This window comes from Psammomys obesus, unplaced genomic scaffold, assembly GCF_907164565.1.
Source record: "Psammomys obesus unplaced genomic scaffold, mPsaObe1.curated_primary_1811, whole genome shotgun sequence".
Taxonomy (NCBI): domain Eukaryota; kingdom Metazoa; phylum Chordata; class Mammalia; order Rodentia; family Muridae; genus Psammomys; species Psammomys obesus.
The window spans coordinates 7,645,220-7,663,081 of record NW_026589732.1 but is presented as its reverse complement, the minus strand read 5'-3'; positions in this window follow the sequence as shown (position 1 = coordinate 7,663,081).

The following is a 17,862-nucleotide window of genomic DNA, read 5'->3' as shown; positions in this document are numbered from 1 at the left end:
TTGTGAACTAAAATCAAAGCAAAACTTTCAATGAGATACAGTTCATAGAGGGGCTAGCAAATTTTGCTTATCCTGCCACGTTGCATTAAAACTGAACAGCAAAAAGCTTAAAGGACAAAAGTTTCACTTATCACTAAACAGAGAATTGAACACAACTAGTAGCCCTCAACAATTATGGATATAAAAGCATAGGTCCACCTTCTTTACCCCTGAACCAACATGGTGGCTAGCCAGGTGTTGTTACAGTAATTTAAAACATAGCCATTAGGTGTCACTGATGGTATTGTTACCTTCCATGGTATAGCAAGCACTGTTGAACATTTACAGTTTTCCATAACTAAAAATTATAATATTGTAATCAAATAAGTTTTAGAACCAACTGTGTAACAGAACAGCATAGAACAATTTTAACTATTCTGATTATACCAAACCTATTGGCCAGCAAGAAACAGCATTAATCCATTCACTCAGGAACTGGCAGTCAGGCATGTATTTCATATAATGATTAAAAATACTTGAATATAACCCTGTATAACCATGGGCTAACATGGATCTTCAATCCTCTTCCCCCTTTGAAGAGCATTAAGAAAACATTTTGCGTTGAAGAATCACCAGCTTTTTAAATGAAGAACAACATATTTTATAGTTCTTTCTCAAATCATATTTGTAGGTATGAAAAACCAAAGCAAATACAGTTCATATGCCCTCTAGCTTTCTATATGTACTCTGACCTTCCATAACATTCCATATACCTTCAGGTTAGGCTCTCCTAGCTCCATTCTTCTGATTTAACCAGACTTTACTTTTGACAAGCTTTTCTTTTCTTTTCTTTTCTTTTCTTTTCTTTTCTTTTCTTTTCTTTTCTTTTCTTTTCTTTTCTTTTCTAACGTAGTCTCCTGCTTTCTTTCTTGCTCTTCAGACAACGTAAAAACTTCTGTCAGAATCCTTCTCATCATTTCTTTACTAAGTCATTCCATGGTTTTTACCATCCTGACATGATACACTATAAAATAAACACTAAGGTCTCTTGTCCTCGACCAAAGGGTTGAGAAACTGTTCCAAGTTCTTTGTTAGACTGCCCAAGGTCATTATTTAAAATGCCTGATAAACTTTAAAATGTTTCCTAGCCTTAAGCACATTTTTAGAAGAAATCTAATAGGCAATATTAAAAAAAAGTACCCATTTTAGGAGTGAAATCACAAAGCATAACCATAATTTTAAAATTCAAAACCAAATTTTACCAGTGTAAACAATCCAGTCTCTAAAATCAATACCAATTTAAAATGAGAATTGTCTTCTTAGTCTAAAAGGAAGTAGGATGATAAACAGAACTTATTACAACTAAGAGGTTCTATAAGTTTTTTCTTTGCCCTACCCCATACCATGTGGCAATTTCAAGATGGCAGAGTCACATCACATGTCATGGCAATCCACATGGTTGCTATTTAAAAACATCTGTGCTTCTATATCTTACAAACACATGTGCATACATATATATGTTCTTTAAACATATCCAATAACTGTTATATAGCCAAGACATACAAAACATATTATATGTCTATAGCCAAAACATACAGAGCATATTAACCATTTAATATCCATCAGAGATAAACATGTAATGACCAAATGAACATTTAAACAGACAGACAAAACTTTTCTTACTCCATCCAGCCCTAATTTTAAGCACTTTGTCCCATCAGCCTGGGCAAGCTCACACAGCCCGCCCCATCCTTAGCTGTTCTCTACCTGTGAGTATGCTCTCACTAGTGACCAGATGTGTCCCAGCTTGTAGTGTTGGGAGCATGGGGCAGGCAAAGTAACCATGGTACACAGCTGGTTAATCACCTGCCTATTGAGACCATCATAAGCAAACAAACAAACTCATAAAAGAACAACACAAGAAAACAACACAAAAAGAACAGAACTGCTGCCAGGATGAATGTGTGTTTGGTGGAAGCTTGTAGCTGGCCTGGAGCAGTCCAGGAAAATTTCATTCTTGGCCCCACCATTTCATCCCCTCCCAACCCATTCTTGCTGCCAGAGCACCCACTGATCATGCAGCTGTGGGAAATGGGGAAGAGGAACATCATTTTTGTGGAGGGGTTGGGAGGATTAGGGAAGGGTTAGAGGAAGTCTGTCCCATAGCATCTGTCACAGTCCAGTACAAACAAGGAGTCACAAACACAATGAACAAAATAGAAACAGAAACATAAACAATTAGCTGTTTAATTGGTCTGCGATTAGAAAGAGAAGTAGATCCAAGATATGATAAACATAATGTAATCTACACACTTAAAGAAGATAATCAAGAAAGTGGACATGGGTGAAGATGATCAATCCTCATTTAGAAAGACAAATGGGATGTGCATTGAATGTATGACAGGAGTCTACCACAAAAGGCATCTGAAAGACCCTACCTAGCAGTGTTTCAAAGCAGACACTAAGACTCATAACCAAACCATGGCAGAGTGCAGGGAATCATATGAAAGAAGGGGAGTTAGTATGATATGGAAAGGATAGGAGCTCTACAAGTACCAAATATCCAGGCACAGGGCCTTTTCTGAGACTGACACTCAACCAAGGACCATCTATGGATATAACATAGATCTTCTGCTGGGATGTGGCCCGTGGTAGCTCAGTAACCAAGTAGTTTTCCAAAGTAAGGGGAACAAGGACTATTTCTAACAGGATCTCAAGGGCAGGCTCTTTGTCCTCCCCCCACAGGGGAGGAGCAGTCCTGTTAGGCCACAGAGGAGGACTTTGCAGCCAGCCTTGAAGATACCTCATAAAACAGGGTCAAATGAAAGGGGAGGAGGTCCTCCCCTATCAGTGGACTTGAAAAGGGGCAGGGAGGAGACCAGGGAGGGAGTTGGGGAGGGGGAGGGAATGAGGGAGCGGGATACAGCTGGGACATAGAGTTAACAAATTGTAACTAAAAATAAAAATAAAATTAAAAAAAAAAGAACTCTAAATAAAGTAGTTTTGGCAAAAAAAAAAAAAAAAAGAAGTATATCCAAAAGCTCAGACTCCAGCCATGACTCCTTGCCACCAAAGCAAAAAGCACAGAGAAGAGAGTAAATGGTGGGATTCCATGTCCACTGAAAATCTCTCCAACTGGCAGGTAAGAACCCCAAACCAGTATATTGGCAGCTTTTCATGTCTCTTTGGGAGAGACCCACTTTCTAGGCCTATCAAACAGACTTGGTACCCTGTGTCCCTCACAGTGCTATTGGGGAGCCCTATCCCCACCGGGATCTGAGAGATCTCCCAGATTCTTTGTCACCACTGTCTGCCAGCTTGTGAAGTGATGTACTATTGACAGGACCGTTATCTGGCCACCCACAGTGTACCACCTTGAGACCTCAAAAATACACAGAATCACAGAACAGAGAAACAGAACTTGGCCAAGACAAACGTGCTTACCCGGAGTTTCGATCCTCCAGCTCATGGGTCCTGAGAGGTCTTGGGGATCCCAGTGAGCCCACAAGTATGTTGTGCCAGATTCATGAGATCTCAGAAGACCACCAGAAGTTGAGTTCGTTTCAAAACACATAAGGATATTTTTTATTAAAAACTAGCTTGGGCTTACACCCTCACTGCCATGACAGCTGAGAGCAAAGAGCTTCTTGCTCAATTAGGTGGTTGATTTAAACAGCCAGGTCTCTCATAGTGAACACAAAGCAGGGAGATTCTTGCCTAGCAAACATTTTTGGTTGAAAAACAAAAGATGATGTTTCATTTTCAATTGATTGGCTATAGGAAGGCCCCCAAACCATTAATGGACTGGCTTCCCTTGTTTGGCTAGCCAAGGGGAGAAGGGCTTTATTAGCAAATGTATCTCTAGTGGGCAGGAGAAGAATGCAGTAAGGCTGGTTATTCCCCTAGGTGGCTGGACATGTCTCCACCTGTCTGGCCTTTGTTCAGGCTTGTGCTTTAAACTTTAAACCAGTACCTCCCACACACATGTACATACAAAACCTATTTTTTAATTTTTTGGTCTCTCAATTAATTGTTCCTATATGCAGATACACATGTTAACAAACATATACATTCCTAAACGTAATGTGCTTATCTTGTATAATGTTACTTTTATATATGTTTTCAGCGATGACCCTTTGGCATTTTACAACCAATTGATGTGCTGTTAGGTTGGAAAGACTACTACTCCCATTTCCAGTTTACCTCAGTTGCCTGTAGTTCTGTGAATAGATCTGAGGCCTCAATGACTCTTTCCCCAACCAGTCTGGAGTGTCCATTGGTGTCAGCCTTGTTTAGCTCATGTTCAGTCATGTAGGTGAGAATTTATGTGTGTCTTTCTTTCCCTCTTCTGCAATATTCCCTGTACCTTAGATGCATGAGTTGTTTCAGTGATTTATTCATTATGTGGAATTCAGCTCCAATAAAAACAGCAATAAGAATCAAATTAATATGTCCCTCTCACAATTCAGAAATCACAGTGTCTTTTGGTGTATCAGCTGTTAAGGAGTAAGAGATTGCTCACTGAATTATTATTGAACTTGGAGTTCAAAAATATGTGCCCCAAGCCAAATACAACAACTTGTTCTCAACAGGCCAAATGGAGCCACAATTAAAGTCAAAAGAGGAAAACTAGATTCACAAATGTTTTTTTTATTTAATTTTATTTATATATTTATTTATTACAATTTACTCATTTTGCATTCCCTCTGCAGCACAATCCCTCATCTCCTCCAAGTCCCATTCTCTCTCATTCTTCTCTCCCTATGCCCTTTCCCTAGTCCCCTGATAGGAGAGGACCTCTTCCCCTTCTATCTGACCCTAGCTTATCAGGTCTCATCAAGACTAGCTGCATCATTTTCCTCTGTGGCCTGGCAAGGCTGCACCCTCCAGTGGGAGTTGACCAAAGAGCCAACCACTGAATTCATGTCAGAGACAAACCCTGTACTCCTTATTAGGGAAAACATTTGTGAACTGAGCAGACAATGGGCTTCCTTTGAAAACTGAGTATCTTCATGCATAGTCCTTAGTTAGATTATAGGTTTATGCAGGCCCCCCTGGGCCCAGGTATTTTGGCTCTGTTTTTCTCCTTGTGGAGTTCATGTCTCCTAGGTCTTTCTAGCTACCACATCTTCTATAACGATTCCCGCACTCTGCCCAAAGTTTGGTTATGAGTCTCAGTATCTCCTTTGATACCCTGGTGGGTAGAGTCTTTCGGAGGTCCCTTGTGGAAGGCTCTTGTCCTGGTCCTTGTCTTCTCATACTTCTGATGTCTATCCTGTTTGCCCTTCCGAAGGAGGATTAAACCTCTTCCCTAGGATCCTCCTAGTTGTTTAACTTCTTTAGGACTACAGTATGTAGTCCTAAACTTTAGTATGTTTATCCTATATTATATGGCTAATATCCACTTATAAGTGAGAATATATTATATATGTCTTTCTGCTTCTGGGTTACCTCACTCAGGATGATCTTTTTCTAATTACCATCATTTGCTTGCAAATTTTATAATTTCCTTGTTTTTAATTGCTGAGTAGTTTTCCATTTTGTAAATGTTTTTGAGATTATAATATAATTATATTATTTTCCTTTCCCCATTCCTCTTTCAACCCCTCCCAGGTTCCCTTTCTACCTGCTCTAATTTTTTTTCATTTTTAGCATTTAAAAAAATTATTATTATGCAATGTATTTGATCATTTTTCCATTTCTCCAAATCCTCCAAATGCTCTCTACCTCTCTTGTAGGTATAAGGTTACTATGTAATTCAAAAGCTGACTTCGGTACCTCTCATATCTGGTTTCAATCCTTGTTCTATAACACTCCTGTCTCAAAATTGTGTAAATACTGCTCCTCCATTGTAGCCTAATTTGCTAATAAAGCAGCTTATAGCTAATTGCTGAGTAAGGAGAGGATAGGACTGGACATCCTGCCAGCCAGGGAGGAGGTGTTAGAGGAGAAAGTACGGGACTGAGCCACAGGCAAAGGTCCAGGAGGGACAAGGAGAAAACTCGGCAAGAAAAAAAAAAAACTACAAAGTTCAAGTATCTCTGGAATGTACCCTGAGAAGAAGCAAAAGTAGTTTAGAGGGCTAAGAATAGATTAATATATATTCAGTCTTGTGCTGTGAAACTTATTAAACACATATACTAGAGTCTCACTTATTTGTGTGATAGCTGGATTAGAGAGAAAGAAAATTTTAGAAAAATTACCTTAACATATCCCTCTAACCAGTTTTATGTTCTCATGGTCTCTATATCTCTTACAAAGAAAAGAAAAATAAATGAGAACAAGAGAAAAAAATCAAACAAATAAAAATTTAAAAAGTCTTCTAGAAATAAACAACAACAAAACCAGAAAGGCCTGGAGTCTATTAGTGTTGACCAAGGACTCCTGGGTGTAGGGTCTGCTATGGAGTATAATTGGTACATTCCAAACTCCACTGCAAAAAACTGACTTTCCCTTCCTCAGCAGGTGTCAAGTGATAACAGCTTCTATGTTTGGTGTGGGACTTTGTATCTACTTCCCCTTTTCTGTGCTGGGACTTCGGTTTGAACCTCTACAGGTCTTTTGCAGGCTGTTATAGTCTCTGTGAAGTTCATTTGTGCATTAGTCCTGTTGTGTCTGGAAGATACAGTTTCCTTGGAGTCAAAACCACCTCTTGCTTTTATAGTCTTTACATCTCCTTTTCTGCATCAACACTTGAGCTTTGAGAAAATGAGTTTGAAGAAGACATTCCAATTAGGTCTAAGTGATTCAAAGTCTCTCACTCTCTGCACATTGTCCAGTTTTGGATTTCTGTGTTAATTATCATCTATTTCAAGAAGCTATTTTGAAGAAGACTAAGTGATGCATGATCTACAGCTAGAGTATTGTGTTATTAGGAATCATTTTATAGATTTGTTCCTTTAACATATATCTGACAGAAGGCTAATATCCAGTGAAAGAATAAAGCCCTAGCATAATGCTGGCAACACTATTTTACAAGACTGGAGCAGTGCAGGGTCAGAGGCAAGGCAGGACAGATGCCCAACAGCAGGATATCTGCGGTTGGGCGCCTGAAACACTCTGGGCACCCAAGATAAGAACCGGGTACGTGACTCCACCCACATCTGCCTTCCCGCCTTCCCTGTTCCGGGTACGTGACTCCACCCACATCTGCCTTCCCGCCTTCCCTGCTCTGGGTACGTGACTTAACAATGGCTTTGTTCAAACCGCCCAATCAGATCCCTGTAACTATGCTTCTCGCTTCTGTAATCACGCTTCTTGCTCCCGAGCCCTATAAAAACCTGTCACCCCAACCGAGAGGCGCGCAAAGTCCCCCGAATGACTTTCCGCCCCGGGTACCCGAGTATCCAATAAAACCTCTTGCTGTTTGCATCCGAACACCTGGACTCGTTGATCCTTGGGCAGGGGTCTCTCAGACGGAAGATACCCTCCGGGGATCTTTCACCAGAATATATAAAGAACTCAAGAAGTTAAAAAGCAACATATCAACTAATTCAATTTAAAAATGCAGTACAGGACTAAACAGAGAATTCTCAATACAGGAATATCGAATGGCAGAGATACACTTAAAGAAATAGTCACTGCCATTAGTCATCAGGGAAATGAAAATCAAAATGACCCTGAGATTTTGCCTTATACCCATCAAAATGGCTAAGATCAAAATCTCAAGTGACAATACATGGTGAAGAGGATGTGGAGAAAGGGGAACCCTCCTCCCTTGCTGATGGGAATGCAAACTTGTACAACCACTTTGGAAATCAATCAGGTGCTTTCTCAGACAATTAGGAACAGTGCTAACTCAAGATGCAGCTATACCACTCCTAGGCATATATCCAAAATATGCTCAAGTACATAACAAGAACATTTACTCAACTATGTTCAAAGCAGCTTTATTCATCATAGCCAGATGCCCCTCAGCTAAGGAATGGATACAGAAATTGTGGTACATTTACACAATGGAATACTACTCAGCAATTAAAAACAAGGAAATCATGAAATTTGCAGGTAAATGGTGGGAAATAGAAAAGATCATCCTGAATGAGGTGCCGAAGGCTGCCAGCAGAGTCGACCAGTTCTTGAGAGGGAGCGAGGATTGAAAGAAAATTAGTAAGCCAACATCATTCACACAGGGTCTGTCAGAGAAGGCTTCCAGTAGAAAACTAGTTTATTCCAATAGTTCCTTTTCAAGTCAGAGCAAAAGTACCTCAGTACAGTAAATGGGTTCACAGAGAAGCAAAAATTGTTTTACCTGGACCACCTGCCTGCGTGACCCTCACACAAACAAAGGGTTTGTTGATGACAAGACATCCCACCTGCTGTCTCAAACAAAAGGAGGTAGACTTGGCAAAACTTGCTGCTTATCACTGAATCCAGGTAAAGGCCAGGGTGAAAACATGTCTTTCCCCTGAGAGCTAAATAACAAAGCAGCCTGACCAGTGAGGTATCCCAGAAGATGAAAGAAACATTATATATATGTGTATATATATATATATCCAGATATAGACATATAATATAGGATAAACATACTAAAATCTGTACACCTAAAAAAGCTAAGCAAGAAGGAGAACCCTGGGTAAGATGATCAATCCTCACTCAGAAAGACAAACTGGACAGACATCGGAAGAGGGAGAAAACAGAACAGGACATTAGCCTACCACAGAGAACCTCTGAAAGAGGGAGGGAGGGTTGTTTTGGGAGGAAATGAGGGAGGGGGTCACAGCCAGGATACAAGCTGAATAAATTATAATAAATGATAATAACAATATTAAAAAGAAAAAAATAATATCCGTTCTTCCTTTAAAAATAAAAACAAAGGGAAGAAAATCAGGTCTTTACTACTTATTTATAATTGCAGGCAGCCCTGATGAGATCCAGATGGAAGGAGAGGAAGACACCTCTTATCAATGGACTGGGGGAGGGGCAAGGGAGGATAAGAGGGAAGGAGGATGGGATTGGGAGGAGATGAGGAAGAGGGCTACACTGGGATACAAAGTGTATAAAGTGTAATTAATAATTTTTTTAATGTTCACAATTTTAATGCTTTGTACAAACCAAATGGCCAGTACTTGTTTTGTAATGAGAGGGACACTCAGAAAATAATCGTATATTGAAGTTAGAAATTCTTACTCATCATTCTCTATAGAACATAGTTATTTATATTATTTCATAGTTTTGTAATTTTTACTCATAATTTGTTTGGATGTTTAATTTTGAGTGATTTTATTGGAGGCCATGATATAAGGGTTAGGTCAGCTAATCCTTGTAGTACTTTGAATATATTAGTAATATTATCAATATCGTTTCAACTTATAGACTATATTCTAATTTACAAAAGGCAAGTAACATCCAAATCAATGTATACTGAGTTTTTCAGCTTCTGACAAGCTACTTCTAAGTATTCTTTTATTTTCTAATTAATTACTAGCATAATCAGTATTAAATTAGAATTTTAAAACTCTAAGTGAAAATTATGTAGAAGTTCATGCAAGTGGGTTTTGGGAAATGACTTACTAATACTCTTACAATTATACTTTGTAAAAAATATTCTAAAGGAAGATAGTCAAAGTTTATTTACTAAAGGCCAAATAAAATTACTTAAGATGACTTCGGCTAACTGCTGTTACTGCTGCTGCCTTAACATTTCCCATTACAGATTGATCAAGATAGGAAGGTAACATCCAGAAATAACCTCAATTTTTTGAATACTGATCTGTGCTCAGGTTTATAGTCTCATTCCTTCACTACAATGGAAACACAGTGTTGATTTGTCTGCTTTCTTCAGATGCTATTCTTGAAGTCTACTCAACCATGACTCCTTGTCTGGTGCTCTTTCTATTCTGATGACTAATATTGTTGTTTCTAAGATATTTTGAGTTGTTTAGAGAGAATAGTACAAAAAATATAGGCCAACTTTTAAAAGATGCAGACATTTCTAAATGAGAGCTGACAACCTGACCAGCCTTAATCTGGAGTGAAAGGCAGTTGCAACATTTAGACAAGATATGTGTTCTACTTCTTGGGTAAGCAACTGAATGTCAGCTATCCACTGTCATCAAATTTGTTGTGTATTTAGAGAAAAAAAAATTCTTTGTTTCCTCTGTTTCTAACAAAGGTGCAAAAATAAAAATACATCAAGAAGGCCTGGGTTTAATCTAAGACATGAAAAAGTCAGAGGAGATACGTCTACCCTTAGTTAAACAGTACAAAGTGAATATTAGTAGCAATATAAGCTACCCTGTGGTATCCTGAAAATATGTGTGATGTTGATGTCTCAAAAAGGGAAAGCATTTATCTATTTTTGTGGGAATAAATGTATTATTTTGTTTAATAGGAAAATGCATTTTGGAGTATAAAATAAGCATATTTTTCTTAAACCCACCCTAGCTTCATGAGAATTTGGTATTTTTACCTCTGATCTAGACATAGCCAACTGTTGAAGTCTTTCTCAATACCAATGAATATGGTTTTTGTAAGTTGTAGCAGTCTTTCACAGAAGGGTGGTTATCACAGTTATACCCAATGAACTGCATAGAGATTTCGGGGGAAGGCCTCTGTCCCAGAAAATTAAGAAACATAACACAATGGCCTAAGAAACTTAAAGTTTCACAAATCACTTCACTTAAGCACTAGAAATTTTTTCTGTTTTCCTTATTTCTTTACTGAAGGCACCGAGTTCAGTATCTCATTCGTGCAGACTGCAAGTGAAATACAATTGTCTTTTCTTTCAAACATAAATCCAATAATTAATATTTGGTGGCCAGCTTTTGTATGGATTGTTTCTTGGAAACTAAAGGCAATCACTGAGTCTAAAGTGCTGTGCTTAACATTTCAGCGTGATGCATGGCAGATGCAACTGAGAGTGTTTTGTCAGTGTAGATTTCTTAATGAAAATTCACTTAAATGAGGGCCTATCAATTTGTATTATATCACCTCATGTTAGTTGAGACTACGCTTCATCCAACACATGCCTTCCCCCATCACAGAATAAATTACAACTTGGCACCACCATTCTTTAAAGTAAATATTTTCTGTCTTTTAATTTCAAATGAGAGTTTACCATCTGCTCTGTCCTTTAGTCACAAATGCCAGAGAACATCACTTACTATTGTGCCATTTGCAAGCTGCAGACAGCATGAGATTTGATGCTTGGCGTGTCTTTGCTTTTAATTTTACACAGTCAATATTTATTTTCCTTTCTCATGCTTCAAGTATAATGAAGCATATTATTCTATTTTGACATACTGAAACACTGCCCAACAAATAGGGAACACGAGAAAGGAAGGATGATGAATTGAAGGACTAAGCTACAGCCCTATCTGCAGATATAATGTACCTGAAGGGCACTAATCATAGAGATGTTAAATCTAATTGGATCAAGCAGATGCTATTGTAGCCAAGATTCTTGGTAAAAGACTTTCCCAATGAAAGTAAGAATTTAAGGTCCACTCAGCCTATCTGGACATTTTGATAAGCTACATATTCCTGAAATATAGCAAAAAGCACCAGGGCATTAAAAAGACATCACAACTCAAGATAGGAGATGGCTGTAATAAATTTGTTTAGGACATGAAAGTTATGTTTCCTTCAGCTCAGGCTTCATTAGGTCTTGTGCTTGAACAGATCATAGTGCAAGGCACCTTAACTGAATGCTTACAGAGTAAAAAGAAGAGCTGTTGATTAATAAAGTTAATAAAGAAAACACATAACACCTGTATAATAACTCTTGTGGAATTGAAATTACCAATAAGATAGTGACCATAATAGTTTATTAAAACACGACTCCTGAGCCTTCTAAGGCTAAGATTCTCTGTTAAAGTAGCTCTTCCCTTAGAAAACTTTCTTTCTGCATTGCTTTTTTATCTTGCTATTCCATACCTGTTAGGGTATGACTGTCAAGGGTACTGGGCAGTCCATAAGTCTAGAGTAATCTGAGTCTCCTATCTACATGATACATGACCAGGCAGTAATGGATAAGTGGTGATAGGGAATTTGAATGCAAGCATACCAAAGTTGTTGTTCAGCTGAAGTGTGCCCATTTTGCTGCAGCCCTTCCTAGATCTATAATCAGTTTTCATCTTCATGCATTTAAGCATGATTTAGGAGTTGCATTGTATCCCTTCCCCCTTACTTGGCAAATTTATTCTTCCACTTCACAAGAGGAAGGAATCATTGATATTCAAAACTAAGCAAAATCATTAATGTGTAGATGGTCTTTATTTATGCACAATGATATTTTCTTTGCTGTGAATTCGTCATAGAGAAGTAGTAAGTAACTTTATGTTAGGTCCTCTAAAGAAACAATGACTTATAAATAAAATTACATAGTAAAGAAATAGCATGCAACATATAAAGTGTTACAAAACATAATGAAAAACATGTATTCAGAAAAAAAACATGCTGAAAAACAGAACAAGAATATAGAGTTTTACAGGCACAGAGGGGACTCTTGGAGTTGGTGAGAAATTATTGGGAAAATGATTTGTATTCAATGCAGAAATTTTTCACAAATTGGAGAAACTCAACCAAGTTGGAGTCATGGTACATACAAATAAAGAAAATATTTCAGCATGCTTGGACAAGCTTCCAGGTTGGGGAGCAAGCCTGAGATAAGATGAAGTCAGCCTGAGGCCAGTGGCTCAGGCAAAGTGAGCCCGAGGCGATCACCAGTTGAACACCAGGAGACATAGCCTGAGATGACCACCATCCAGCACAGTGCAGGCCGTGGGGATGGTAGACAGACCATGCCTGACATAACCCCTGCCAGGCACCATAATGAACAATGAGTGGGGCATATTACTCCTGACACTCTCCTGAGATGACAGCAGACCCTTAGAGACCCTGGACAAAAATAAGAAAAATAAGTAACTGGTGGAGATACGGAAGAGAAAGAGAAACAGAAGAATGTGGGCACAATGAAGAAAGGTAAAACTGGAGGCTCCACGGTAGTGAGGACTAGCCTGATGTGAGTAGCCAGTGATGCCACCTGGTTTTGTTCTGTGCTGCCACTGGGGGCCACCTCTAGGTCTGTAGCCCTCCAGCAGCAGGGGTCTGTTGCCACCAAAGGCCTGTTCTGAGATGCTCCTGGGGAAATGAAAATGATGTCTGAGGGATGTAGAGAACTGGGCCCACCCCTCACCGTGGCATCATAGGACATCTGGCCCTGGGGGCTTGAGAGCAGGAGAGCTGAACCTGCGCCTAGCCAGCTGCAAGGTTCTGGAGAGCAAGCCCTGCTCATATCCCAGAATGCACAGTAAAGCTGGCCCTGGTTGCAAAAGTTTCAGGTGAGCCAAACCTGAGAATAATAAGTTGGGAGAGCTAGCCTTGCCATTCATCTCGTCTTCCTTTATGTGGACAAGAAAGAGCCCAGCCTACATCCCTCGCCCCTTCTCTGAGGCAGGCAAGAGAGCTGGTCTAAGATCATCAGAGCAGAACTGCCCCCACCCCTCACCTCTGCAGCACTTCAGGCCCTTCAGCTAGCCTGGGTAGCACAGTAGAGCTCGGCCCTGGATATGGGGGTGTCAGGGAGCTGGCTCAGAGGGCGTGAACCTGGGAGAACCAGCCCTATCTCTTTTATGCTGTGTGGTGGGACAGGCCAGGGAAAGCTACTCTCCTCCTCCTCCTTCATTCCTCACCACCTATGGCAGGCAGAAGAGCTCACCCCGGAGTCATGAAACTGGGAGAACTGGGCTTGTGCCCCACAGGCTGCAACACTCACAATAGCAGGCCCTGCACCTCACCTAGGCAGCAAGGTAGAGCTGGCCCTGTTTGGGGCTGGGGGTGGTGGTGGTGCATATTAGCCTTCCTCAGTCTGTGAGTACAGAGATGAGCCACCCCATGCCACTGGTGCAGCACTCGGGAGGGCAGGCCACGGGCCTCACCTAAACAGCCACAACAGAGCTGGCCTTGATGGCATGGGCATGAGCACGGATGTGCCAGCTCCTAGAGCAGGAGAAGGTGGGAGATGGCTCTGCCCCTTCCTGGAAGCAACATTGGATGAACAAGTGGAATCCCAGCAGGGCAGCTTCCCCTGGTGGTGTGAGTGCAGGAGAGCCCCTGTAGGCTGACCAATACCTCTCAATCCAAGATTCAGGGACTTGAATGGGCCCACCCCAACCTTTACCACATCTATGAATTGCTAAAGTACATGCTAGAAATGCTGTATCTCTGTGACACAGGGCAACAATAGGATATGTGAGAGGAGTCCCATTAAGATTCAGGTGCAGCCCATGGCAGCTCAGTCTCCAAGTGGGTTCCCTAGTAAGTGGAACAGGGACTGTCTTTGACATAAACTCAGTGGCTGGCTCTTTGACCACCTCCCCGGATGGGGGAGCAGCCTTGCCAGGCCACAGAAGAAGACAACGCAGCCAGTTCTGATGAGACCGGATAAGCGAGGGTCAGATGGAAGGGGAGGAGGACCTCCCCTATCTGTGGACTTGGACAGGGGCATAGGAGGAGATAAGGGAGAGAGGGTGGGATTGGGAGGGGAGGAGGGAGGGACTTCAGCTGGTATACAAAGTGAATAAACTGTAATTAATATCAAAATGAAAAATTTAATTTAAAAAATGATTCCATTATTGATAGGGTAGCAAAAGCCACAGGCCTTGGACCAGATCAAGAACTCATTGCAATGAATATTTGCAAGCAAGGAAGTATGGACAAAAAGGTATACTGTGGGACACTTTGAGACATACCACAGCTTCCACAAGAACATTTTTTTTTCTCTTTTGGGGGGAGGGTTTGCAAGGGTAGTGGGCATGTGCGAGGGGATGGAGAGATGAGTGGTATGGGTACATGATCTGAAAATAACCAAGAACCAATAAAAAGTTTAAAGAAAGAAAACATTTGCAAATGTTTCAAACAATTAATATATACAAACACACATATTTATGCACATTTTAGCACAATTGGAGAAAAAAAATTCTTGAAATTTGAGTGAAAAAGTTAAAAAAAAAAAGCTTTAACTATGATTGAAAAATTTAGCTGGGCACTGTGGCCTATGCCATAATCCAAGCATTCTGGGAGGCAGAAGCAAGTGGATCACTGTGACAATGAGGCCAGCATGGTCTACAAAATGTGTCCAAGAAAGCCAAGGCTACACAGAGAAATCTTGTCTCTAAAAAACAAAACAAAAAACAAAACAAAAAATAAAAATCTAAAAAAATATATAAGACATGATTAAGAATTTTGAAAACAACGTAAACTTCACAGAAAATACTTCCAAATTTTGTTGCCAACATCAGAAAATTCCTACAAATCTAAAATAAAAGGATTGTTTTACTGTATGTGGCATTCTTATAGAAAGATTAGCAAAGGTAAAAAATAACATAGACAAAATTTTAAAATGAAGATTTCAGAAGCAACTTTTGAAAGTTGTGCTACATATTAATAAATATTTTAGAATAATATAAAATTTAGTTAAAATTTTACTTATTTATTATGTTTAACTTATAGTGAAAACCACGCCAAAAGTTTAATAATAAAACCCTATATTCTTTGGTGTTAGTTAACTTGATGCATTCCTTATGGAAGTCTTTTATGATTAATAAAATTCTAAGCTCAAATATCCTTTGATTCTGAAATTCAGCTCCTGGGAATTTATCCAGTTTCTATTCAGACATAATTTATTCAAATAAAAAATGTTCTTTGTAAGTATTAGAAAAATGCTCAAGCTTAAAAATGCACATCCACTGTATAAATCTCCATCATTCGGCAACCTATTAAGCAAAGAGCATTGAGTCTCTAAAATCAGACACAATAACCTTGCAAAGAGAAAAACAGAGACTAGAAAAGAGATTTCTTTTGTGTTGACATGAAAAGTATTCCTAGATCTATTCGGTAAGAAATAAATCATTACACATAATGATGTGCATAAAAGTGATTTTTCTTTCATGAAAAAATAGACAAAAAAGTAGCTTACAGCAAATTCTTTATATTATATTAAAGCATTTTCAATGGCATACCTGCAGCCTACTGATAGTAATTTTCTGCAGGGTGACTTTCTTAGACTAGAGTTAATTTTTAATGAGAACTTGTTTATGCATTCTCAGGTTATCATATGGATGAATTATTCACTGGACATGGAACTGCAAATTGAAAAAAAAATTCACAACCATTTTTTTAAAACTTACTACTAGCAAAGAATGTTTTCTTTAAAGCTGTTAATAATCTTTCATAATGTGTTGAGGGGAAGCATGATATCTGGTATGCGGCCCTATAAAAGTGTCGTTCAACCCCAAAGGGGTTTTAACTCACAGGTTGAGAACCAATGACTTAAGGGACAGTAGAAGTTCATTTTAGATAAAGTCCATAATGATAGAAAGTAGAAGTTAAAGTAAACATGATGAGAAAGAATGAATTAAGAGAGAAACAAATACATGCGTATATATGTATGTGTTATGTACAATATAAAATATAATACATGAAAGAAATAAGTACTAGAAGATGGCAGGCATGATTTTTGTACATATATATATGTACATATATATATGTACAAAAATATATATACATATATATATGTGTATTGGTGAAACAATTTATATACATATATATAAATTGGTGAAAATATATGCAAAACATTGTCTATTTTATTTTTAATTTATTTTTAATAAATTACAGTTTATTCACTTTGTATCCCAGCTGTAGCCCCCTCTCTCATCCCCTCCCAACCCCACCCTTCTTCTCTCATCTCTTCCCATGCCCCTCCCCAAGTCCACTGATAGAGGAGGCCCTGCTCCCCTTCCCTCTGACCATAGCCTATCAGGTCTCATCAGGATTGGCTGCATTATCTTCTTCCTCTGTGTCCTGGTAAGGCTGCTCCCTGCTCAGGGGGAGATGATCAAAGAGCCAGCCACTGAGTTCATGTCAGAGATACTCCCTGTTTCCATTAGTAGGGACCCATTTGGAAACCAAACTGCAGTGGGCTACATCTGTACAGGGGTTCTAAGTTATCTCCATGCATGGTCCTTGGTTGGAGTTTCAGTCTCAGAAAAGACCTCTTTGCCCAGATTTCCTTGTTTTGTTGCTCTTCTTGTGGTGTTCTTGTCCCCGCCAGCTCTTTCTATCTCTGCTTTCTTTCATGAGATTCCCTGCACTCTGCCCAAAGTTTGGCTATGAGTCTCAGCATCTGCTTTGATACCTTGCTGGGTAGAGTCTTTCAAAGGCCCTCTGTGGTAGGGCCTTTCACCAATTTATATACCGATACACACACACACACACACACACACACACACACACACACACACACACAAATTGGTAAAAATATATGCAAAACATTGTCTTTTTATTTTATAAAAATAGTGTTTAAGGATATAGTCAAAGAAGTAAGACAGTCTTGCCTTTGTGAATACAGTGTTCAAATGGCTTTGAAACCAATTGCATGATTCCTTCAATACCATTTGAGCAAAAATAGTTTCTAGTATCTTTCTTGAGTACTCAGTATTTACGCCTAGATTGCTTTAATGCTAACACTGCCAACTTCATCCTGTAAAGGCAATAAATTTTGTTCACTCAAGTAGATCTCATTTCATTTAAAAGCTTAGTTGGAAATATGAAACAGCAAAAAAAAATGTGAGTTGAAATACAAGACACAACATTGAGGTATGTTATAAATATGAAGTATAGAAAACTTGTTTTACCCACTATTTTACCTATAAAATTTTTCCTTGGTCACAGAAAGGGATGTAAAATAACAGATGCACTAAATGATATAGTCTCATTTTAAGGATGAGTTGTGTCCCTATACTTTCTTCATACTGTTAGGTTTTATAGCTTCTGCTCTCAGAATCATGAAACCAGTAACATCTACTCTATCAACAACATGAGTTTGCTGTGAATTTTAATAAGCACAAGTTTGGTGAAACAATTTAATAAGATGTTAGGGTTGTG